Raw genomic sequence first — 26,414 nt, forward strand, 5'->3', positions numbered from 1 at the left:
GACAGGTCCAACTTCAGCCTGCTCTCTCAGACCCTGTATTTCCACCTGGAGGAATCAAGGCAATTACTTCAGAAAGCTCCTCAGATAGGCTCCACACTCGCTTCAGTGTGAAAACCTAAGGTCACATGCACTTAGACGTACAAGCATGTGCATTGTTTCACTCAGCTACACCAAGCTTCACTGGAAGCCACGAAAATATTCTACTTGTGTTGCCCCAGTGAAAAGGCACATGAGCAAAGTTGCACTTCATGAGTTTTGTTGTAACATGACACAGAAGGAGCAGCAGGGTCACCAGCTGTCAGTCAATGTTCCTGCCACCTTCTCATGACTAAGGACACCTCCAGCAGAAGACAACTTCCCTTGTCAGCACAGGGCAGCACAATACAACTGTATTTAAAACAGACTGAATTTTTAAGGCATATTTCAGCTTGGAGGAAGAGGATTGCCCTCGACTGCATGCAGTCCCCACAGCATCCAAGCAAGATCACGTCAGCAGATACTGCTCATTCCTTTCTCAGCAACAGACTCCAGAGAGCAGCAGGCTCCTGCAGGAGTTAACCCGCAGTTATACAGAGGGTTTATCTGTAGAACCACACATTTTCCTTTTGCTGAAGATGCCTCAGTCATACATAATTGAGCACAAGAACTGCCATCATTTACTTGCTTGCAGAGGCACAGGCCAACCCATGTAAACTGGCCTCTGACATTACAAATAGCTAACTAAAATAGAAGTTGTTCCACTGATCCCACCCTTTACCTCATGGAAATTGTTATTTTGTCATGAAAACTGCCTTAAGTATCCAATTTAATCTAATTAATAGATGAATGAAGCACTCACTTCCAAGACAGCAGCTGCCATTACCTTTGGCATACACAGGAACTCAGAGATGTTTTTGGATGCTTCAGAGACTACTGGATGCAGTTTTAGGAGTTCAAGGTAGTGTCATCTTTTCAAACTTACAGTAAAAAGCACTTCTGTAAGCATCTACAGCCAAAGTGTCAAGTAAATAGCTTAATCTCTTGTCTGAAACCTCTTCCCTTATTTAAGAAGGGGAAAAATTAGGCATGTTGAACACTTCATCAATCCAGGATAATCACTAAACAAATCGAACGAGGAAGACCTTATCTTTTGCAATACTGGTGGAAGAAGTCACACAAGCCATGTCAATGCAACCACATCAACAACCCCCTCTGCCAGATATTTAGAAAAAAGCCTGACTTGGGGAGGGAAGCAGGAAGTATTCACCAGCTCGCTCTTTGAGCTCAAGCACCTGCTCAAGCCATATTTCATTAAATATTTTAGTAGCACTGTCTGATCACAGCAGTGGAACATGACGCAGCTCACACTGGAGCAGTTTTTTGCAGAGCAGAAAGGATACATGCTGTAACAGTGCAATTCCTTCCCACGGATCCTCATAATGCTGCAGTTATTTGGCTGTGCTCTGTACCTAGTGCTGCCTCTCCTTGTAGAATTCTTGTAACATCTCCTTTCCTGAAGGAGAAAACATCTCCTCTGTCTAAGATGCAACATTCTGCATTATCTTTCCTATCCTTTCCCATTTATAAGACCCTGAATTAGCCAGGCTCCAGCAACATTGATTCACTCACCGCACCCAGAGCCAAGTCAGAGTCTTGGCTAAATATTTTCCTCCCCTCCTTTTTCCCCTCTATACCTAGAGAATACTGAAGGCAAAGCACTCCAACAGAAAACTGCCCCACTGAGAGAGTATTTTTCCAGGTCAAGCAGAGCTTCTGCACCTGCTAAAGGTGCTAAATTAAGGCATGTTAAGAGTTGCAGATCGCTGATAACGTGATCTTAAGGGAAACTGCTGCATTCATGGGAGGTTTAAGAGTAAAGTTAGAAGTAATTTCCCCCAGTACCCTCCCACCATCATATCAGGCAAGGGGAGATTCAACTGGTTTGTGATAAAGCTTTGAGATCAGGTTACAGCTTAAGTGTGGAATTATTCAAATGGAAGACTACTGAAGTTTAATAGTCTGAAAAGCTACACTAATTCCCATCTTTGATCCCTTTGTCAAGTCCTCTTCGAGCACAGTCTGCACCCAACACAATCCCAAAGGGGCAGTTAATGAATTCTGATGAGAACGAGGTGGCTATCTCAGACACCCCAAATAAGTCTTTCCGACATCACCTTACTCATTCCTCATCCCTTCCCAGCCTCTGTGGCCCAACACCTCCTTTGACTCGATTTCTCACCACAGCACATGGCATTTCCAATTTCCACCTCTGCAGCTTCGCATCTCCCTCACCTCCAAGACCCTCATTATCTTCCCATCTTCATGACTTCATATAGCCCTCATTCCAAAGCTCCCCAACCCTCTCACCTTTCCAGCCCCGTAACTCCTTCACGCAAAAAGGTTTGGGGTTAGGGGCTGAGAAACTTTCTCATCTTCACCCCAACTCTTCCTCACCGTCATTAGCCCCTCACCTCCCCCACCTCAACTCTTTCTCACCTTCGCTAGCCCTTCACCTCCCTCACCCTCACGACCTTTTCACCCCAAGCCCTTCCTCGCCTTTACCAGCCCCGCAGCCCCCTCACCCGAAACCCTTCCTCGCCTTCACCAGCCTCTCATCCCCGTCACCCCACAGCTCCTCAGCCGCCCCTTGCCTCCATACCTCCTCCTCACTCCAGACACCCCTCACAGCCCAAGCTCCCACCGCGCCCCTTACCTGCCCCCGGGTCTCCCCCTGCACCCGGGACCTGCTCCGTGCGGCGGAGGGGGGAGGCGGCGGCGGCGCCGGGGAGGGCGGGGGGGATGAGGGAGGGAAAGAGGGAAGGGACGAGGTCACTGACGGCGGCGCGAGCGCGGCAGCACCGGGCAGCGGCGGCCGCTTTATACCGGGTCCTCGGGAACCGGCACCCGCTTCCGCTTCCGCTTCCGCCCCCTCCCGCCCCCGGGATCATGAATATGCAGCGAGATAGGCGTGGCCTCCCTGGGGGTACGCGAGGTGTGAGTTATGAATATGTACCAAAGAGGCGTGGTGTCATCGGGCTGGGCGTGTTGCTCATGAATATGCAAATGAAGGCGTGGCCTCGGGGCGGGGGGACGGGCGGGGGGCGTTGCTGGGTGACGGCGGGAGGGCTACGGGGCTGTCCAGGCATCCGCCGCAGGGGCGCCCGCCTGAGGGGAGGCGAGGCGGGCGGTGGGGGGGCAAGTGTTAGAGTGACAGCGTGACAGAGGGATACAGAATATCCACAAGGAACGTCGAATCCAAGTCCTGGTCCTGCACAGGACAGCCCTAACAATCCCACCATGTGACTGAGAGAGTTGTCCAAACACGCCCTGAGCTCTGCCACGCTTGGTGTTGTGACCACATCCCTAGGAAACTGTTCTAGTGCCCAACCACCCTCTGGGTGGTTATTACCTTTTTGTAATATCCAACCTAAACCTTCCTGACACAGCTTCAGGCCATTCCCTCGAGTTGTGTCACTGGTCACCTCAGAGAAGAGATCAGTGCCTGCCCCTCCTCTTCCCCTCACGAGGAAGTTGTAACTGCAATGAGGTCTCCCCTCAGTCTCCTCCAGGTTGAACAGACCAAGTGTCCTCAGCCACTCCTCATATGGCTTCTCCTCAAGGCCCTTCACCATCTTCATTATTCTCCCTTGGATGCTCTCTAATAGCTTTCTATATTATATTGTGGTACCCAAAACTGCACGCTATATTCAAGGTGAGACCACCCCAGTGCAGAGCAGAGCAGAACAATCCCCTCCCTTGCCCAGCTGGTGATGCTGTGCCTGATGGCCCCAGGACAGGGTTGGACCTCCTGGCTGCCAGGACACTGCTGACTCATATTCAACTTGCCATCAACCAGGACCCACTGGTCCCTTTCTGCAATGCTTCTTTCCAGCATCTCATTCCCCAGTTTGTGTAGAGGGAGTTTTTTCTTCTGCTCAGGGATGAAGGATGAGCCTATCGGCACTGCTCCTGGGTTGAAGAAGGGCTCTTGGTTGGAAAGGGAACACGAGTGGCAACCTGAGGGCAGATGGAGGCTCCACCTGCACTGTCCCTGCCAAGGTAGTGGGTGTTTGCACAGAAAGAGAGCATGGAGCCCCTTGCCCCTCTCCAGCAAAATTGTGCCAAGTACAGCTCCAAACCAACATCTTGGAAAGTGCAGGAGTGGGTGCCACTCTCTGCCTGAGATATTACGAACATGCTGGTCCCAAATAGCTGAAATTGTCCTTCATCATGAAGGAAAATAACACCTTTTCCTCATGTTTGGCTACAGTCGAGGTCCCATCCTGACTCCCTACCTTGCCCCTGCTGCTCTGCCCACCAGAGGCCATGAGCTGACTCTCCTCATGTCCAGCCCAGCACTGTGATGGGGTGTGTGCCAGGCCACCATGGAGAGGGTGACATGTGGTATTTGTCATGTATTTGTCACATCTGCAGAATACAATCAACACACAGCACCCAGTGACCCTCAGGACATTAGAACACTTCATTCCCCATGGCAGCCATAGCCCTGCCACATTAGAAGCACCCTCTGCAAACTTGCCATAAAAGACTGTGGTTTTTTAGTGCTGGTGTGTGTTTTTTTATTCCCAGTTAAGGTCTCCTAGCCTTAAGTGTGCTGACTGCATTGTGCAGGCTAGTGTGATATTTAATTTTCATTACTTACATAAACTGGGGATGCATAAAGCAGCGTGCGAGTGGCATGTAAAAATGCACGTTACGTTGCGTAAGTGTAATTGTTTTCTGTTTCTTGACATGCCGTTAAGTATATATCCAAACCATTTTTTTTTCATGATGAACTTCTTTCTCTACAACTCATGAATAAACAAACCATGAAGCATACCAGACTTCAGAAGAGGAAAACCACAGGAGGCAAAATGGAAGAACTGTACACATCTATTAAAAAGCAAGATGAATCTTGAATGTAACAGAGAGACTCTATTACAAGTCCTAACGAAAAAAAAAGACAACAATGTTTTGTTCTACAATGCTATTATCAATATGTTTTTGATTTAGGCTAATTCAGATGGAGGGCTGAAAAGCATGCATGACCACAGTCATGCACAACTCACTAAATTAACCATCCTTTGGTGAGGATGTCCAAAGTCCATTCAAAGAGTGATGGTTTTTAAGACATACTACTGATGTTTATAAACACAAAAAGTGTCAAAATAATTATCTTAAGTAGCCAAATGGTGAAGATAAAGGTTCCACACCCATGACAGCCCAGTGTAACACCTAGTCTTGACGGCAAAACAACGTCCATTGTATCACAACTGTGATAGACCTTAATAAAACATTAAAGTTTCTTCCATAGAAGAAACACAATATAACCATACTTATAGAAATGTCTGATGGTTCTGTAAGAAAAAACACTTGAATGACTTTAGTGGAAATTCTGAGACGCTAACACCCCTAAAAACACCAAGAAAGGATCTCAAGATATCATTACAACTTCTAAGATGTGCTTCTTGTTACCCATGGGTTTGTGGCAGCCCAAGCTGCCTGATGTTTTGACGCCTCATTTTAAAATAAGTGAAAAAAAAAAAAGTACTTCTTTTTTAGCCCTTTTGTTGCTTACTGTTGTGGTAAAGTGGGATCCTTACCTCAGCCTGACATTTTAGACCCGTTCTGGCAATGTCCAGACATGTCTGGACATGTCCAGATATTTCTCCATTGTATTTCCTCATGTTATTTTCACTCAAGAGTTGTTAATTCTCAGCCTTTAGCTGAGCCTAAACTCAGAAAGGGTAATTTTCCATAAACCAAATATTTTAGTTTAAAAAATCTGATTTTTCATAGCGAGTGAGGGGGTGGAAAAAAAATCCAAGGAAACAGACCCACCTTTTCCCTCTGAGGTTTTTACTCAACTCCAAATATTTAACCCATAATAAATAAACGCACTCTCATGTCTTGGCAGGGGAGAAATGAGCGTCAGTCAGGAGCCTGATGTGCTGTCCAGACGTGTGCTATGTTTGCCCGGGAGAGGGACTGGGAGAAAAGCCCCTGGACTGTGGTTGAGAGTGGGGTTGGAGACAACCCCTGAGTGCTCTCCTCAGCAGGGTGGTGAATCCTGTTCCTTGGAGAGTCCCTGGGCAACGTGTAGGGATTTGAGGCACTTCAGGGAGAGCTTTTTCTAAAGAAAGCATCCAGAAGTCACCTTAAAATCTCTCTCTGGCTCTTGGTGTGCACGTACCCACTTTGTTGAGTCACGTAGTTGGAGAACCCCCCCAAGGTACCAATCCCTTGCTTACCCTCACTTCCACTGGTTTGTTTGGCATGAAGTACCCGAGGACTTTAAAAGAGAAATAACCTATGGGACCTCAAAACACTGGAGAGCAACATCCTGCTCCAAACACCTTGCCTTGTGTCTTGGCATAGATGCTGGAGCAAGGGGTCTTCCCTATTTAATGAGATATGTTAATTAACCAGACGGCAGGCTCAACAAGCTGCCGTGAGTTCTCTGTACTCCATTTCACAGGTACTTGGCTTACCAAATTGTTATGAAAACTCACCATCCAGCCAAGCCAAACAAACACCACCCCCAATATTATTTTACACGCGTGTCAAAAGAAATAACTTGCCGCAGGCCAAGCGGGTAAAGGAATTTTACGAGGCTGCATCTGATCCTCCCTTCTCCCCTCCCTCAGACAGTTAAAGAAATGTTTGTATGATGAAAGGGGTAAGGGAGCAGAGGACAGCTGGTTAGGAATTAATGAAATGTTTGAGCATTATCATGCGATAATGGATTTAGCTGACTGTTTGCCAGTGTTCAGATCTAGTGTGAATTGCTTTATATGAAACAAGGGGATTCCTAGACTAGACAAACCTCCTGAGACCAATGCTGCTCCTAAATCCTTTCAAAGCTGTGATTTAAAAAAAGAAGGTAATTCTTCCTCTGGATGGACAGAAGCCCTTGGGATTGTTTTGATTTGCTTTCAGACTTAATGATATTTGACACAGCCAGCTCTCTGAGGTGTCTCCTAATTGGGAGTGGCCATGGGTTTGGGAAACCTGAGGCTACGCTTGAAGCAAATCTGAGCACCCAGAAACACAGGTGAGGTCTCCCAGCCAGGACATTTATAAACAGGACATGAAAAATGAGTCTCAACTTTTACACATTTGGCCTGTAACTCAGCCCCGGGGTATCTCTCACAAAGGATGATATATCTGATGGGAGACCCAGACTCTGGACTGGAAACTGCTGTTTATCCTTTTTCCCACCCTCCCCCAACACATGCTGTCATTACGATGGAACTTTAATGGCTGTGTAAAATGGCCCAAGTCCCTTGATACTTTTTTTTCCCCCCTAAAAGTATTGGGATGCTTCTGGTTTTCTTTTTAGATGTGGATTTGTGGCCGGTCAACCAAAGATATTTTGTCTGGACACAGACAACTCTCAAGAAAGTTTAATGAAGAAGAGCAGATTGTGTGAATTTGTGACTGGCACACAGACAGGCAGATTTTCAGGTCCATTCAGGTTGCCCATGTTAGCCAAAATTGACTTTTAATTCTGAGAGCCGAAGGGCTTCTGACAGAACCCACAAGTATAGAGTGTGACTCAGCCCTTTGCCTTGTCACCAGCCCAAAGTCCACCCATCTGGAGCCAGTTGGTTCATGCCACCCCAGAGCAATGTCAACAATCCTGAGCAAACAGGGTGCTGCAGGTGTAGGGTCCCTTTGCCCTCATCCTGCACTGAAACCTGGAGTCCCCCTGTCCTGGGCATTGGTGAGGTCCCACCTCAAATCCTTTGTTCAGTTTTGGACCCCTCACAACAAGGACATTGAGGTGCTGGAGCCTCTCCAAAAAAGGGCAGTGGAGCTGGAGAAGGGTCTGGATGAGGAGTGGCTGAGAGAACAGGGGGTGCTCAGCCTGGAGAAAAGGAAGCTGCGAGGTGACCTTATTGCTCTCTACAAGAGAGATGATAGAGGTGACCTCTGTCACTCTTGGGGAGATAGTTTAGTGGTGAACTTGGCAGTGCTGGGTTAGTGGTTGGATTTTATGTTCTTAAAGGTCTTTTCCAACTGAAATGATTGTATGACTCTAAAAGCAGTAGCTACAACTTCTCACATAACCCTCATATGGAAAATAAACTACTCACAATAGCAGTTACGTTACAAGGTGCTCATACTGGCTGTAAGATGGGGTTTGTTGCTTCTGCCACTTGTGAGATCTCATCATGAGTTCATGCCTTGAAGAATGAGAATTCCCTGTCATTATTTTCCTGGTTTGCACAGCTGAAACCTGGTATTAATGGCTGCAATAATTAACCCGCCTCTTGAGTCTATGTGGTCTATAATTATCTTCACAATAAAACTGTGAGGAATTAAGCTTCAGAGCAGTTTATAGGTGACAAGGGGTGACTTGACAATCCTTCGAGAACTGTGGCTTTCAGTCCTCAAGTGCCAAGAGCAGTTAAGATGCTGCTAGATAGCACTTAAGAACTGCAGGACTTGCTTAGTTCAGCAACTGCTTCCCTTGTCAGGGAGAGACCAGAACCTCTTTTTAAATTTTTTTTTTTTTTTAATGCTGTTTACTCTTCTGTTTCTCTGCACTTGGGAAATGAGCTGAGATAAGTGAGTTTTAGTTCTGAGCTGCCTGTCATGAAACCATGACTGTGATGTTTATGAGGTTTCCATTGCTGCACAGGGATATTTGTATTTTGGTCGCTCTATTTTTATTGAAAAACAGATACGTTTTCATCATATTGCAGAGAAGCAAAATCCTGAACCAAAGCCTGAAGTACAGGAGGCTGTTTAAGCCTGAGATGAGTTTCATTCACGTTAGCCTTACCCTGGTGAAAGCTGACTGGTAATAATTTTAGTTTACACTGGTGGATGTCTAAAAAAAGACCAGTTAGTCTTCTGCTTGCACAGACTCCTGCTGCGTGCCATGAAGCCAAATTTACCGAAGTTTCACCTGAGAGATCTTGTGACCTTTCAGTATTTAATGGGAACTTGTAAAAAAGATGGAGAGGGACTTTTTATACAGCCAGAAAGTGATGGAACAAGGGGGAACAGTTTTAAACTAAAGGAGGGGAGAGTAAAGATTAGATATTAAGAAGAAATTTTTTACTCAGAGGGTCATGAAGCACTGGCATGGGTTACCCAGAGAAGCTGTGGATGCCCCATCCCTGGAAGTGTTCAAGATCAGGTTGGATGGGGATTGGAGTAACCTCATTTAGGGGAACATGTCCCTGCCCATGGCAGGGGGTTTGGAATGAGATGGGCTTCAAGGTCCCTTCCAACACAAACCACTCTATAGTTCTTGGTTACTTAATGCTTTCTCATTACAACACAATGTTTCATAGATTAATTAATAGATGATAGCCAGTTGGGCTAACCCAGAGAGGAGAAAATACCTTTTTTTATCTGATCACCACACAAATGCTTAGTTTATAGCTCTAGACACTTAAGTGATGACCTCTAGTTAACTGAGCACTTATCCCTGTTCATGCTGCTTGCTTGTTTTGCAGCCTTGTGGCTCCAGCTGGATCCAAACTGTGCAGGTGTTACTGGGCACGTCTGTTTTGATCACCAGGTGGGACCTGAAGCCTCTGTAGCCTTCCTGGAGGACTCACTTTACTCTTTGCTCTGCTAAGGCCTGTTACAACCACATGCTGTGATTTATCTCATCTCTCTGCTTGCCTAATCAGTCACATACCTAATCGGTGTTTGCAATATTCTGAGTCCCAGCATAAACAAATTGTTTAGCCCTGTGTCATCAAGACTGCATCTGGACAACCATCAATGTTCTCCATATTTTTGGAAAATCCTAGGAAAGAACTCAGAAGCTACACCTGTGTTAGTGACTTCTGCAGATATGACTCAGTGTTAGCAGAAGTCCATGAGCAGTCACAAAAATAGACACTGTTGTGTTGACTGTATTCAGAGTTTTTTCACATTTCCATGAAAACATGAGTAACACTCACCTGGGTGATGGAAAAGTGAGTTGGATTGGCACTGGTTGGCAGTGGGATGGAAAATTAGTATGTAAAGAACCTAGTGATTAAGATAATGAAAAACAATGTTAAGAGTCTTAGGCGGAGCCAAGTTTTGTAGCCCTCCAGCTTTTAGTTGTGAAATTGTTGGCTCTTGTGTTGTTTCTGAAATAGAAATCTATTTAAATGACTTAAGCAACCCAAGTTTTAAGAATAACCCCAAGCAGGCTGTTTTAGTTGTGACTGAGAAACCAAATTGGGTGAATACTTTTTATTCTAATTGCTTGAATTTCCAAACACAACCAAAGAACCAAACAGCTGCAGACCCTGAAGTGTTTAATATGAAAGTAATTTTAAACTTTGAGGAAAAAATGAAATGCCAAAGTTGATTGGAGTGGAAATCCCCTACAAAATACTGGGATTTTTTTAGGATTCTCTTAATTGTTCCCCCCACTGCCCCTAAAAGCTGAATGTAAACTGAAACAATCACAGTTTTTGGAATTAACTCAAAACAGTTTTTTTGAGTTAATTGTATTCAGCAATTTTTCCCCTTTCCTAGAACTGAATCTCACTCATGGGGTTTGATTTTCATTCAGTGTTGGACTTGTGAAAATCCCTCTACCTAATGCACAGTGTGGATACTTCACACTGCTGTTCTTGGGCTCTAGTTTCACTTTTCAGCTTAAATGATTTTAAAACCACTTACTCTGAAAAGGAGAAACTTTTCCTTTTCTTTTCATCTCCTCATACTCTATAGAATCATAGAATATCTCAGGTTAGAATGGACCCATAAGGGTAATTTATTCCAACTCCCTGTTCCTCGCAGGACCTAAAACTAAACCATATGACATTGTCCAGACACTGCTTGAACTCTGTAGAGGCACTTACGAAGACCCCCACGAATACAGTGCTCTCCATAAATGACTGCACTAGATAGAAGCCTTTTGAAATGCAGGATAGTTAATGCAATTTGCAGACATTTTTGTGGGGATAAATACATGGCAATGCACTGTGGAACCTCAGAACTCTGCCTAAGGACTTTTAAGAGTTTAGGCTTGGCATGAGTCAGTTCATCTAGTTGATTTGGTGGGAAACCTACAAAAAAAAGGTGTTGTTTTCTGTTGAAGAAACTGCACACATTGAGTCATGCCACAGTCCTACACCTCGCGTAAGCTTGCCAAGGCTAGCAGGTCGTCATGGTCAGGCCCTTTCACAGAATAAATCACTCTCCAGTTCTCACTTCTGACCCCTATAAAAACAGCTTCATTTTCCAGTTCCTCCTCAAGCAATTTCATCCATTTCCTCAAACACTTCCCAGACCTTCCGAAGGCTACAACACAACCTGCTGGAGGGGGACCTGGAGATGGCCCATATGCATAGACACTGTTCCAACACCAGAGGAAGATTGTAATGGAGTTGTGCTGTCCTGCTGCTCTTCTTCATTGGACAATCCTATTGGTTCAGCAGCTTCTTTCCTTATTTATATCAGGAGCCTGGCAACTAAGCTCCTGACTTAAGCACCTCAAAGACTCAAGGTTGCTTTGGTAGGACCAAAAGTTTTGTATTACTGTCAGAATAGGAATAAAGAACCTTTCTCCTTGAATAGGTTCCAGCCCATTTCTTTGCACTGGCAATGCATTTACGTTGGGCAGACGGATGCTCTCCACAGGGATGTATTAGCCCTCACCTGGGCCAGAGCACAGAAGGACAACAGGCTATTTGAATGGAGATCATTTGTAAGCCGGAGAGCAGCCTCAAGAAGTTACAGCTGAAGATAAAGAAGTATGTAAAACTGAGAGAAAGTTCCTAGCAATGAGGTTATTTGGGAGGTTTAACAGGCTCCTCAGGGAAGCACTGTTCCTATGGATAACTTTGAGAAGAGACCAGGAGAAATGTTTTTGAGGAGTATAGATTTGTCCTGTCAAGTAATCAGCTATATTTCTGCCAGAGAAGGCCTTTCCCCCATCCCAATTAAACAAGAACTGGCCTGAGTGGATTTCTCCAAATCTGAACAAAACCTTTTTCTTTTTTCCAGCTGGCAAAAATTTCATATATTTTCCTTGCTCCTTTTTCCCCCCATTAGTAGTTTTGGTCAGACCATAAGCATAAGTTGCAGAATCTACTAGAAAAAAATGTTTTCACAATTGATATTTTCCTAAATGCTTTTAAAAAAATTTCAGCCAGTGCCCAGCTAGTTTCCTGTATTTCCAAGTATTCTCCCAAACCATTTCTTCTGAAAGGACCATGCCTTGTTGTTGAATGCAAACTTGAACCTGTTTTCCTGTGGTTTGAACAGATATAAGGTCTCTCTACCACATGGATTTACTCACATCAAATACCACAAACCCCATACTTCAGATGAGCTACAAATCTCCTCCTCTAAGAGCTTATTTTAACAAACTTGCAGCATTTCATCCTCTGGTTTTGACCTCCCTCTGAAATGCTGCTGAAGCCAAGACATTTAAAACTTCTCAGGAAAAAGGACACACTATTGGACCAACCTCACCTCCTTAGAAAACTAGTATAAAATTCACAGACAGGGACAAGCCTATAAATTTGAGTCCCCCAGTATTTCCAGGACTTGAAGGCATTTGCACACCTGATGCTGAGTTTTGTCCCAGCTCCCTGAGCTCTGTCTGAGTTTTGCACTTGAAGCCAGCCCTAGGAAAACTAATAGCTCTTCAGACCTTTGCTTTCTATCTCTGGGTGATAAAAAACCCAGAGTTGGTTGTAGCAGAGCTCTGGCAGCTGTGCTGTTAATGACAGGAAGAAAGAAAGAGAAGCTGTTCAGCTGATCCATGACCATCTCCAACTCATCCTGAGATATATTATTTGAATGACAAAAACCCTCCACACATTTCATGCCTTGCAGGGGCAGATGTTCCACCATCTGTCTCACTGGTGGTTTGCAGGATTTACCTTGTTATAAATCAGAAATAGTGCAGGAGTGCAGAAATACCCATTATTTTCAGAGTACAAAATATCTTCTGTGTGTGTGTGCGCATTTCATTCATGGACTTTACTTTCTCTCGAATGACCTATGAGTATCTCTTGTCTCATGGAATTGAGTGTTGTTTGCTTGTTCACAGCTTCCTTTCCTTCCGTTATCCAGCAAAGAAAGTTTGCTTAAGTGGCTTTTGTGAACTCTTTCAAGATCCCCAGAAGGATGATACAGGAAACAGAGAGTTTCCTTTCTATACAAACTTCTAGGGTGTTCCCATAATAGCCTGAAATTTATCTGCCCTCAGCAGCCTGCAATTGGTCAAAAACTTAATGGACTGTCAAGGGATCAGGCCAAACACAATTAACATATCAGAGAGGAGAGTTTGCAATAAGAAAAAATCCTCCACTTAACACAGCACCTTTTATCCCATGTTACCAAACATTTTGCTTTCTACTTTTCCAATTACTTTACAAGTTGGCCATGCTTTAACTATCCAGCCTGAAATTTTCCATAATTGCTTCCTGCCTCACATTGAATAAATTTTTCAGAGAGCAGTGAAGGGGGAAAAGTCTCAGAAAAAAACCCCCTCTTGGCTGCAGTTATATTGCACTGAGCTTAAAGATATGAATTAATTTTAGGGGCGTTTAAGCATTCTCCCTCTTTATTTTGAAGATCACGTTTGCACCACGGGAGGCTGGAGTGCGAATGAGACTCTTAGCAAAGCAGTAGTGCTGGGGATGAGAATCTGTCACCGTCGCTGTGAAAATGCATCTGGGTTTGTCCAAAAAATAAACCACAGATAAACCCCTATTTCAGTGTTTCAGAGGCAGGTTTGTACCTCGGTTTTATGCCTTCTGACTGTTGTGCCCATAGTTTCTGCAGCCCCTAAAAAGCAGCCCCTGTAAGCAGAACATCTGGACAGGGTGCCGACAAAATGGATTCTCATCCTTCAGGATTTCACCTGGTGTGACCTGGCACTGTGGGTGAGACCTGGGAGGATTGTAGCACTGGGAGGGAGGGCAGGGCCTGTGCTGAAAGCTGACAAGGTAGAAGTGTGAGTCATTGAAAGGCAAAGACGAGTCTGTAAAGAAACAATTACTTACATATTAAAAAAAAAATCAGATCTGGAAGGCACGTTCGCCTGGTGGTTGACACTCCCTACAAAAGCACCATGTTGTTCCAAAAGTCTCCCAGGAGATGAACAAATCTTGCCAGGAATAATCACAGATCTGGAGTTGTATAATTGCTCAACTAAAGGCAGGCAGGGAACAGATAGGGAACCTGTGCTTTGCTTTTCCTGCCCACTTCCTTGCTTTCAGGGCTGTGTGCTGCTGTGGAGCAGTGAGGCTTATATTGGCTGGAGCAGTCAGGACACCAGGAAAAAAGAAAGCTTCTAAGAAACAGCTTCACGGCATGTGTTGTTTTTAACTCCATTCATAAAAGCAGTGAGGAGGGCGGTGTGAGGTGGGCTGGGGCTCTGCGCGCTCGTGTCTGCTCGGAGAAGAAAGCTCTCGACGCGGTTGAGCCGAGTGCCGGCAGATTCAGACCCTTCCAGCACTAATCCAGTAATAAAGAAAATGGCTTTAAGCCACTTCAGACCCATTAGTGCTCTCCAGAATGCTAATATAGCATAGAGATGAAAGGACTGCAGCGAGGGGAATGAGATGTGGGCAACAGCTTCACCTCCCCTCTTAGGGAGGTTTGGTTCATTCCCTCAAGGAGCAGAGGCCAAATTTGTGGAGCAAATGCCATGGCAGCACAACACAGTGGCACTCCCAAGCCATGGGATTCAGGCAGCATTAACGACAGGGTTGGGGTGCCTTTATTTTAGTGATAATTTATAGTTAACCAGAAATCTGATACTTGGTCTGCTGCAGCCTGGAATGCCAAGTCCATTTGCACGACACGTGTGGCAAATGTGGCCACAGGCAGGAGATGATGTGAAAATCGTTTGGGTAATAGCAATTAGCACAGCAATAGTTTTTCTTTATTTTCTAAATAGGCTTGGGAAAATTAATCTTTTTTTAAATTAAGAAACAGTGTTTGTCACTTTTAAAATCGAAAGCCTCATGTTTACCGAGAAAGATCTGTCTTTAGTGACAAGAGCCTATATATTTTTCCAACCCAAAAATCCTCTGTGAAACAGCAGTATTTAAAAAGTCTCTGAGAAAAGGTAAAGAGGTTCTGCTAGAAAGCCTCATGATGCAGAGAAAGAAACTGAGAAGGATGGTTGATGTGGAAATTCACAGGTTTGGAAACAGAAGTGTGGTGGAGCTCCAGAATGTCTACGCTGCAGTAGGGAAGATTAGAGGGGATTTTGCCCAGAAAAACCTGCGGCAGAAGAAGGTATGAGGTGAAAGCAGGCTGTCTAATCTACTAGAGCCATTCGCTAGAGGTGGAAACAAGAGATGTTCCCGCTGGAAATCAGGACCAGAGGTTAATTAACTCCAGGAACATCCTACTGAGAAGCCATCCTGTGAATTCCTATATGATGGCTCGGAGGCATTGCCATCAGATGCTTTAGGTGTCCCATTAAGCTGCTCACCACGCTGTTGCGGAGATAACCTGCTTTTCCACTGGTTTCCAGAGGGATGCCAGGGCTCCTGCTGCAGGTTCCCAATCCTCAGGACTGTGGATACCCCCGGATGCCCGCTGCAGGACTGTGCCCTACTTTTGTGTTTCTCAGTGAAAGAGCCACATCAAGTCTCTGGGGAAAAAAAAAAGCAAAACAAGGACAAAGTTCTGCCCTCCACTACTCTGTTTTCATTTACAGCCAAATTCTGCCAATCTTTTAGTGTCTATTTAAAACTTCTATTTCCTTCCCACCAGTCTGTTTCCGTGCTGGGGTGTATGTTCCTTTTTTTTCCTTTTCTTCTTACTTTGTTTTTCTTTTTTCCTTTTTTCTCTTTTTCTTTCCCTTTTCCCCTGTTGTTTCACAGTCCACCTGACAACACTTATCACTCAGCACTTCAGACATACCAGGACCCTGAGCTGAGCTCAGTCTGTGTGCAGACACTGTTACATGAGGTGTCAGAGCCTGCTGTGTATCCAGGGGAGGAGACTGTGCCTGACTTTCCTTGGCTGTGACACTGTGGCTCAGCCTGGAACTGACAGCTGTGGAAAGTTAATGGATGGGCCCTGTTTCCAAGGAATGGCCATCAAGGTCACGGTTTTGAGGCTATAAGGGCACAGCCCCTTCCTGCTTGCAGCCAGTACACATGCCAGCTTTTCTGTCCCCTCTTCGGATGTCACCAGATCGCTGTCACATGAGGACAGCATGGGTGAGGGGGTGCCATTGGCTGCCCAGCCTGTTTTCATGCCCTCTATGAATACAGCCTGACAATGCTCGAGGTGTAACTGAAACCTGCTCTGCAGACACAGCTCCTGGCTGAACTGTCCCTGCCCCTTGCAAGGGGCTGAGCAGAGGAATTTGTTCAAACCAGCCTTGAGGACAGGGTCACCCCGTGCAGCAGCATGCAGGGAGGTACATGGTGCTGCCTCTTTTCTGGGGGTACTGGCCTGTTTAGTGCTCTTCTCCATCTGTTTGGTGGTCAGCCCACTTGAGTGGAGCCAATTTGGATGCAAAGAAATGGAATTTTTCCCAGTCACAGAAACCAGATATGAATCCTTTTGGGCATGGAGGGCCTGGGCTTGGAATACACTGAGCTGTCTCTGGGCAGTTTAATCTCACCAGCCAGAAACCTGTATGGATTTACACTTCCATATGCAACTGTTTGATAATCATGTTGCCATGGCTACATTTGAATCCTGCAATAAATGTGTAATTTCACACATTTACATCAAAAGGAGCTCCAGAACATACAGCTGCTTCACAAAGCAGCTGATCTCCCTCCATAAGCACTTTCCATTTTTAACACCATATTATTGTACTCAATGGTGTGCTTCTTTTGGGAGGGGGTTGAGGTCCGTAGGGCAGGTTTGACAGTCAGGTTCTTGAGATCTGATCTATACTAAGGTTCCTTCAATGCTGGCACCAGGGCAGTTGCCCTGCTGGGGTCAGAGCAGCCATTTTCAGGGCAGCACTGGTTCTGCAGCCACTTGAGCTTCAGGGGACTGCGATCCTTTGCAATTAAAGAAGGACATAGTTAAACACAAGGTCCTGGTATGCCCAAAATGCAGGGACAAGGACTGAGAAAGAGGAGTGGAATGTGGGGCTCTGCTCAGGGATGTGATGCCCACCTCTCTTAGCAGTTTGGTCCCTTCATCCCCTTTTCATCCCAGTCCTTTCAAGTCTTCCTCCCTGGCTCCTTGCCTCCTCTCTCCCACCCCCTGCCATCCTGATTGTTCCTTATTTCATCAGCCAGCTTGTCCCAGTGTTTTGCCCCCAGGGTACCTGTCTCTCCAGTGCCCTCTGAGTGCTGTCCTACTTGTGATGGCTCCTTGTCACACAGACACCCTCTGTTAATCCCATGGGCAGCTTTTTCCTTGGTCCAAGCCTCTTTCTCTGCCTCTGACAAGAGGCAGGGAAGTGTTATTTAGAGAGGGGTAGGTCACAGGGAGAGTAGAGAAGAGGCTGTACCAGGATACAGCTTCAACCAGCAGCAGCTGAATGAAGTGGTGGATGGCACCCACTGAGCAGCAGATCTGGAGAGAAATTTGCATCCAGACTCTATCCCTGCTGATTTAAACAGATTTTTTCAGGAACTCGAAACTTGGACAGTTCTGCCTTTGGTGGTTTTTTTCCCTATAGCAACAGCAGCTGGAACAATGTTGGCACCAAGGCAGGGCTGCAGCTGGTTTCCTCCTTGCTCAGAGCAAAGAGATGCTGGAGAGTCTTCAGCACTCACAGAATAGGGAGAAAACAAACATTTCACTTCACTCCATGAATTTACTGTTGTGTGGAGAGAGAGGAAATTTGACTGTGACAAGTGCCCAATACCAACAATTTCTGTGTGAGAAACTGGAAGAAGGAAAAATACTGGAAAAGCATAAGATTCTGGTTTTTTTCTCAGCTGTTTATACAATTGGAAAAGTTAAGTCTAATTATTGAGGTTATTGGTTTTAATGAGTCACCACCTTGATGTTATTATTCCTGGTTCCTGTTGCCATAGGACAAGAAGCTGCAGCTGGGCTGAGCTGTGCTACGCAACAAACACTTACGCTTGCTATTCCAAGATTAAGACATAGGGAAATGGGTGGCTCAGACAAATGGGAACATGGAGAAGGAAAGTGATATTTGCCAGTGTGTTATGTGGCAACATGACCAGTATGCAGATACTGGGAGCAAAGATGGGTTTCTACCAGAGACTGAGTTTTGGATGTTTTTTGAGGAGCACTTCCAAAGATGTGATAGAAAAGAGGTTGGCCACCATTGTGGGCTGGTAGTTGGTGGGAAGGGCTACGGGCAGAGAAGTCACAGGGCTTTGAGAGTGAAGAACTGAGTTTGGTGTTATGGGAAGGGATGAACCAGTGAAAGGATACAACCTGAGAAACAAGACAAAAAGGAAAGGTTAGGAGAAAAATCTCCATGGTGGTATCATGAATGGGTAAGAGTGAAGTGTGATCAGGGCCCATGAGAAGTGCTTTAGTAACAGATGAAGGAAGAGATATGCAAGAGATTTACCTGCAGGGCTGGAGAAGCTGGGCTTGAAAAATTCTGCAAAATTTAGCTGCAGCCTAAATTCGTGGGCTTTGAAGGAGAGGTATGAAGTGGCATCAGGAGCAGTGCCTGCATGGCAGATAAATCATCGTGTTGCCCACTGTGTTTTGAGAAGATTTAGGGAGACGGTTTGGGAGGAAAGGGATGTCAAAAACTCTTTTGTATCCAGGCTGATCTTTAGATAATAATTAGACATCCATGAGATATCCTGGAGGATCGGATGTCACTAGAGGATCTGTGCTTGCGTGTGCATTAGTGTGGGAGTCAGCTCCGGGCTGCTGTTGGGATCAGGCAGAGCCCGCGGGGTGGAGGCAGGAACATGCCCAACCCCCAGTGTTTCATTGATTGGTTTCAATTGATCAGTTGTGTAGAAACAAAGCAAATGAAGCTTCTGGTCTCTTGGATGTTGCAGGAGGTGTCAGGTTTGCTTGCAGCAAGTTCCTCTTTTTCAGCTGATCCTGCACTTTCAGTTCTTTCTCCAGGATGGCAGAGAAAAATCTTTTTTGAGCTGGGCTCAGAAACAAAAAGGAGTATCCAGTCGAGCAATGGGCTGTCAGACAGGTTTTCTTCCCCCTTAAACACATACAAGGGTGCCTTCTGAAAATGCCACAGGAGGGGTAGGCATGGAAGTGAGCTGCCCCATGAGTGTGAAAGTCATCCTGAAGACATTGAAGATATGAACTTATTCCCAGTGTGGCCCCTCCCTGCAAGCCTCACAAGAAGAGTGGCATAGTCTTTTTTTCACCCAGTTTGGACACCATGTCCATTCAGTTCTAACATCCATAGCCTGGGAGGAGAGGGAAACCCTCCCCTTTATCTCTATGGCATGGGTAATGTGTGTCTGTCCTTTTCACAGCTACCAAAATCTGGCATTTCCTGTTCTATTTTCCATTTCCTAATACTTCCCAGGGCTTGAATGCTGAACTCGGCCAAGACTCCAGAGAGGGATTAGCATGGACTTGCCTTGGCCGTGGATGACCTTCATTCTCTTTAGCATTTATTCTTTCTAGAGGATTGAGGAGGAGAAGGGGAGGGTGAGCCACAGCTAAATCCTGTTCTTAGATCTCCCTTCAGCCACTGAAGAATGAGCTGAGAGCCTAAATGAACCCAAAAGGCACTGTGGGGTGAGGCACATCGCATCCAAGCCGGATGTGGTGGCCTCTTCCCAAGTTCCTGAGCTGCCACACGCTCCAGCCATGCTTCAGCAGGCAGGACAGCCCAGGGACCCTGGGGACTGTGACAGGGCTGCTGCCAAGGCTCTGAGCTCCCCTCTGGGTGACTGGAAAACAGCAAAGACACAGGTCATGAATGCTGTCTGGAGTGAGTGACCTGGATGTGTCTGCCCAGACTCTGTACAAAGAGACAACGTGGCCTTGGCTCCGTTGCTCCCAGGGCTTTGTGCTGGAGGCTGAAGTGGTTCCTGTCCAACGTGTGGAGAGCCACAGCTCTTGCCCAGTTGCAGGAGAGGCCTCTGTTCTCTCTGGTACCCAGAGAGGCTCTGCAGACCTGGCTGGACAATAGGCTGCTCAAAATGGATGCCAGGGAGCATCTCTGTCATGACTGCCAAACTTCCTGATTACAGACTGCTTTGCAGCCTAATGCAGCACACTGAGGGGGAATTCGGGTGCTCAGATAAGAACTGCATAATATATTGGCAGTTGTCCATGTCTTTTCACTCTTGGGGCCACTTAACTTTTTGACATACCATGCCAAGCCCCCCTGTGCAGCACCACTGCTGTGAATTTTGTAGGTTGCTGAAGTTAAGCTGTGTTTTTCTTTCTGTGCTGATCATTGCTTTCTCTGTAGACTTGTATATATGAGAATTGTTTTCCTAAACTCTCTTGCTTCTCTTCCAAAGCACACTGGATTCTCTGACAATGGCAAGAAGATCCTTGCTTACCTGCCAGCTTATCCTCTCCCTCTCCCAACAGGTACTTGCTTGAAGTTTATGAACATGGGAATCAACCCCAGGAGCTCCCAGCTAATGGCACAGTCATGATCCCAGCCAGAAGTTGCTCCTGTGCCTGACAATTAGGTAAGAATTACCTCAAATACCCTCAGATAGGTCTGATAGGATAAGTGCAGGGGACATGGGACTGCCTCCAGCATTGCAGAGGAGTAGGGCTCAATCCACTGTATCGACTGAGTCCATGACTGTTGGGTTTGCTTCTTCTCTCCCTTGTAAAATTACATGATGAAATGTTTTTTCCTGGGCATTTGTCACTTCTGAACATTATTTAGTGCATTGCATTACAAATAAAGGAAAATACTAAATTTCAGCTGTTTTTTTTGTTTGTTTGAGGTTCAAATTTTATATCCCCCAATCGTTTTTTGGCAGGTTAAAATCAATGGACTTTTCAGGGTGGTCAAGGGAGAAATAGAGTATCAGTCTCTTACCAAATGAGAAAAGATGGGAAATGTTAATTAGATCATCTTGGATAAATACCATTTTTCCCCTGTTCTTCCCATCAGATCAGTGTATGGAGTACCAGGGCCAGACAAGTGGGAGAAGCACTGCTGCTTTTGCTTCCCCCTCCCTCCTACGTACAGAAATGAGGCACCTGAGGAGCTTGCAATCACCAGCTTGGATCAAAAAGGAGTGCCTGCCAAGGAGCAGAGCTGCTCCTGTAGAAACATCCCTCCATCTCTACCATGTGGGAAGAGAGGGACTTTGGCCATTTCTTTCTCTTAGTTATGAACAAATAGCACAAGGCCATCACTCACCACTAACTAAGAAGCCCAGTTATGTATCTGGTGATACATCCTGGCTGCCCCAAGGTGCTGTTGTGCAATGGAAGTTGATAAACTGGGCCAAAAAAATGCCTTAAAATCTCCCTGCTTCCACAGTAACTTAAACTCGAGGTCAGAGTGAGCACAAAATACACTGGGCTAGAAATGAGACTTTACAGACACTATCCATTTCCGTTCACATCTCCTTTTTTACCACCAAGAATTCAGCTAATATAGCATATCACAAACAACAATAGTTAGTGCCAGTATTGAATGATCAATGGTGCTTCTGCAACCCCCTGCATGCCAGCTGGGAAGAGTCAATGTGCCCTTCCTGGGAAGGCTGTTGCAGTGATGAGAAGATGAAGGATGTGTTATTAGACCAATATGTATGTGCCAGGTCCAAGGCTTCAGATTTCTGCAGAAAGGTGGGATCTTATCTGACTTAAGGTTGGAAATAGACAATCATAAGATCCCTTCCAACCCAAACCATCCTGTGATTCTAGAACTGGTGACATGAAATGGTTTAATGCTGGATTTTCCATGAGGATACACCTCTTAGACTCTGTGCCCACCAGCACAGACACACCAGTTACATGTGAGAGCCCTCCCAACCTCTGTGATTAGGAAAAAAACAAGAGCTGGCATGAGATGGTAAATGCTGCCGTGCAGTGTTCAGAGAAAACGTGTTTGCGTGGGATGTGCTGGAAAAATTGCTCAAGAATGGTGCATTCTCATAAGAAAAATGATCTGGCTGCTGTTCAGGTCAGTGGTTTTGTATCAGGGCTGCAGGCTGTGTGGTTGTTTCAGTACATGGTGCAGCCGCTGGCAAAGTGTTCGCTGTGCGTGTGATCCAATGCCCCTCACTCTGGGGTGTTGGAGGTCCTTGCCCTCACCCAGTTTTGCGTCTGGCTCCTTGTTCTCAGAGCAGCTTGCACTGGCACAGGGCTGCATGGCAGAGAGAGGCACCCTGTGTCAGCCCAGGAGAACAGGGCAGTCTGGATCAGTTTGCTGGTGGGGCTTCAGCCCTTTATGGTGGGAAGGTGGGAGGGATAAAATGCTATACCCATGTCAATAGCAAGTGATAACCAGGATTCTGATCCCTGCCGAGCAAAGCAGTGACTGTGCTTCACAGGTGGATGAAGATGTTTCTGAAAACACAGATAATGAACGAGCATTAGCTGCTGAAAGAACTAAATTACAGGAATGTCCAGGTGTTAATTGGAGCCTCCTCCCAACCTCTGCTTGACAAGCTGTCAACATGCCATGAAGGGACAGCCTTCACTCCATCTCCTTTTTCATCTTAGGTGAAGGGTGAAGGAAAAAGACATATGGAAGGTCTCCTGCCAGCAGAGAGCTGTAAGGCCTCCCTCCCTCACTGTTCTTGCTCTCGTACCAGCAGACCCCCAGCCTTTGACAACAGCTACATTAGTCTATGCTTGGTTCCTGTAACTTTTAAGACCAGAACCATCAGCAGGACTGCCACCAGCACCAGCCAACCCCTGTGGTATCATGGGGTGAGGTTTAATAGGCATGTTTTAATAGGGTTGCTCAGTAGAGAGGGCCCTTTTTCCTCAACAACATTAAACAAATTAATACAAACAGTAAATTTAATGAAAGAAAATGAAGTAGCCCTCCACGGCAGGCTGCTGTTTCTGCAGAGGATGTGCTCTTACACTGCTGAATGGTTTGGTTCTGGTCAGTCATGAAGCAGCCACTGGAAATGAGACCAGAGTAAGGTTATTCCAGAGGAAGGTTGTGCTTTAGGTTCCTTGTGCTATTGCTTTAAAAAAAATAACCCTTCGCAGCAACTGCTCTTTTCCCTCTGCAAGGAGAGCTGAGACGGAGTTTGCAGTGTAAAATTTAATTGAGAAATGAGGAAGGAAAAAATTCCCCTTTTCTTGCAAGCACACAATATCTCTCATTTGTGGCTTTGTGCATTGCTGACAAGCACGGACAGTGATGGGTTAGTACAGGGAGCACTCCCTTCCACCGCATACCCTTGTCCCCTCCAGATCCCAGACATGTCCTGGCACACACCAATGACATCTCTCCCTTTTGATCCCTGGACACCTTCTCTCCAGGAAGATTCACTGCTATTTGCCCATTTTTCCAATCCTTATCCCGTCCAAATCAACACTGACAAGTTGACCTCCATGGCATTTTCACTATGCCACCTCAGCTGGAGCTGCAGATCAACTCGGACCTCATGTCCTTGCTGTGTCCATGCAGGAGGTCCCATGGAAGCACCAGGAATTTGACACCAGCTTTTGAGGAACAGGCACCAGTTTTAGCTGTGAAATGTCCAAGACCATGAGTGCTGAAAGCTCCAGAAGGGATCACCATGTTAAACCCATCCGGGCTCTCCTTTTAAAAGCACAGCCCTGCCTAACACCCATCATCACAGCTCCAGTAATTCTTTGGCTGCACAGCCAGGCTTGGGGTACAACGAGCAGTTCGTGCCTCCTCCCCCCAAACACAGACGTGCGTTCGCACCCACACGCAAAACTGGGGTGCTAAAACTTCCCTGTGCCGGAGCTTTCACAAGCAGCGTTTCTGGGAAGGCCTGGCATTTGGATGGCAGGCAGGACAGCTGCTATCAGCAGTGCCCGTCATTGTGGTGTTGGGGCTTTGCAAAACAGGATCTGTCTTTGAATTTTTTTTTTTTTTTTTAATTAAAGTATCCCTCTAAGGTAAGGTCTCCCTGCTCCTGAATATCTCAGAAGGTCAATCATACCAAACCATGTTCCCCTGCCTTGGGATTATTGTACCATTTCAAAACACCAGCCTGGTCTGTTAATTCTGCATTTTAACCCCCCTGCCAGACTGCCTCCTTTAGCTGCCAGCAAGCATCCTCTTCCCAAATTAACCTGACCACAATGAGCTGCAGCAGAATACACACAATTGGTCCTTTTTGCTCCAAACAGCCTGACTTACGAAGGGGATATTTCCTGCAGCAGCCAGCCCTGCAATACTCATGATTCCAAAGTCAGGGGTTGTTGCGGTATCTTTATGCTCAGATACCGCCTTTAATCTCACACGCTGCCTTCAGCAGCACCACCGGCTGCAGCAGCCCCGCAAGATGCCCTCTTCCCATCCTCTCCCAGGCAAGCAAGCCAAGAGGCTCCCGATGGAGCCGGCAGTCACCCGGCGAGAGCTGCATCCCCCCTTGGAGACAGGCATGCAACTTCCACCTGCGCTGGCAGGCGCGGAGCACTCACGTTGGCGGCAGCGCGGATCCCTTTCAACAGCTTAACTGCGGCTCATTTTTAACCCCGGCCAGCGGATCTAAGCTGCTCTCCCCAGGGCTCAGACGGAGCTGCCTGCATGGCATCCAGACACCGGCTCGCCAGCTGACATGTCAAAGCAAAGTCGTGGTTAGCAAACACATCACCAAATCGACTGACAACCCACACACCGACGGGAGCGGGTCCCTGCGTTCCGTGCCGCTGTCGCTGCTCCGGGGTTTGTGCAGCCCCGTCGAATTCGGTGTTGCTATCTGGCGTTTTCTGCCGGTGTCTAAAATAGCATCAGGAACGTTCCCTGTTGATTTCCCCGGCAGTGCTTGCTGAGCGATGCCGGGGACCACAGCTCCCGCAACCTGCCTCCACGCAGCACATTAAAAACATTTTCTTGCCTTCTGCCTCCAAAGGAGGTGGAGAGGGGAGGAAAAAGCCCTGTAGATGTTTTTCTGCCCAGCTACCAGCAAATCCTGACCTGAGCTAATTCTGCTATGGCTGAAAGCAGAGGATGTGTGCAATGCATGAAGCTGATTTGCTGACTTACCCTTCATCTCTCCCAGGAATGCCAGGTGAAGAAGCCGGCCTCTCACTCCAGGAAAGAGCCACAAGAAGCCCAGCAGCAGCCACTGCAGAGCCTGCTCAGAAGTTCGCTCCCTCTGTCACAGTGTGTGCAGCTTGCCAGGTATAGCCTGGATGAGAACACTCCGTGCTTTTCCCAGGATGAATGAGATCAGCAGATATTCAGTCAAGGAAAAAAAAAAAAAAATGTGATGGTTTAGGACCCAGAGGAAAAGTGTTGGTCCACAAATTGCTCTGCTTTACAACTCAGGATTTTCTCGGTGAATTTCATAGGGAGAGGAGTTTCTCTTCTGCATTTGATGTTGTTGGATGTGTTAAAAAGCAAGCAAATGGTGGTGATATCCATGGGGATCCTGAGCCACATGAGGTGGAGGGCGGGTGAAGGGCACCCTTACAAGCAGCAGAGATACCTTTATAACCTGCAGGCTGATGCCTTTTGACTCAAACCACCACCTGGCTGTTACAGGCTCCACATGGGTCGTGCAGATCTGGACTCCACCGGTCCTGGCTTTTCTGAGTGAGGTGGTTCGGATTAAGCTCTCTTCCACCTGGCTGCTCCGTGACTCCCCAGGCTGACAAAGTCCCTTTATGCTGCCAGGTCCTTCACATCAAGCATCTCTCAAGGCTCATCACCTGCCTGTCAGGGTGCAGGGTATCACTGAGCTGAAATCCTGGGGTGACAGGGAGGCAGGGAAAGGGCATGAGGTGCTTGGAGGACTCAGGTGGGCTGAAACATTTTGGTGTCAGTGTTATGTCAAAGAGCATCTTGTACCTCTGTGTCTCTATCGTTGTACTGGGGGGATCCTGTGCTCCAGCGCAAGAGGCTCACAGCATGGCAAGAGTTTTGATGTTTGCCTTGGTCTTAGCTAATGTTTGGGAGCCTATGTGGCACAAGGATATGACATTTTCCTTTAGTCTTGGAACTGAAGTGACTACATTGGATGAAAATGAGATGCTTTCCTCAGGATCAGGCCCCAAGGCTTGTGTGGTTTGGAACCCAGCTCAGCTCCCCAATTCCCTGCCTTTAGCTACTGCAAACCCCCTCCCTTTCCCTCTCCCAAAGCCCAGGGCTAGGAGTCACTGAGACACTGACCTCTGCCACGGACTCTCTGCATAACCTTGGGTGCGTCCCTGCACCTCCCCATCCCACTCATATGCACAAAGCTCCTGTGCAGCTCATCCATGCAGGGAATGGGTTCCCTGCCTCCCACACCTGGCCTCGTTCCCTGCTGACAGCGAGACTGGAACGTGGGGTTTGATGTGGCTGAGACAGTCCCTGTGAATAGGCTGTGGGGGAAGCCTGGCTCCCCTGGGTGTCACTTCAGCAGGATGCAGCAGGGCAGTGTGCTGTGCTCACCTGTCACCATCCTAAGGCCAGGTTT

General features: G+C 46.6%; 1 protein-coding gene across 3 annotated transcripts in view; it reads right to left on the reverse strand.

Moving 5' to 3' along the window:
- SLC45A4 (solute carrier family 45 member 4) overlaps window positions 1-25,182 on the reverse strand; it is an 86,396-nt gene extending 61,214 nt beyond the window's left edge. The window contains exons 1-2 of one of the 3 annotated variants that reach the window (XM_010404702.4): window positions 24,998-25,182; window positions 24,433-24,564 (exon numbers count right to left, since the gene is read on the reverse strand). The gene's annotated coding sequence lies outside the window, so the exon portion shown is untranslated. Of the gene's footprint in view, window positions 1-2,692; window positions 2,792-24,432; window positions 24,565-24,997 lie in introns of those variants that run through there. The other 2 variants (XM_010404703.4, XM_039548636.1) reach the window with 2 other exon arrangements.
- Between the last annotated feature and the right edge of the window lie 1,232 nt (window positions 25,183-26,414).

The sequence above is a fragment of the Corvus cornix genome, chromosome 2 (assembly GCF_000738735.6).
Source record: "Corvus cornix cornix isolate S_Up_H32 chromosome 2, ASM73873v5, whole genome shotgun sequence".
Classification (NCBI taxonomy): Eukaryota; Metazoa; Chordata; class Aves; order Passeriformes; family Corvidae; genus Corvus; species Corvus cornix.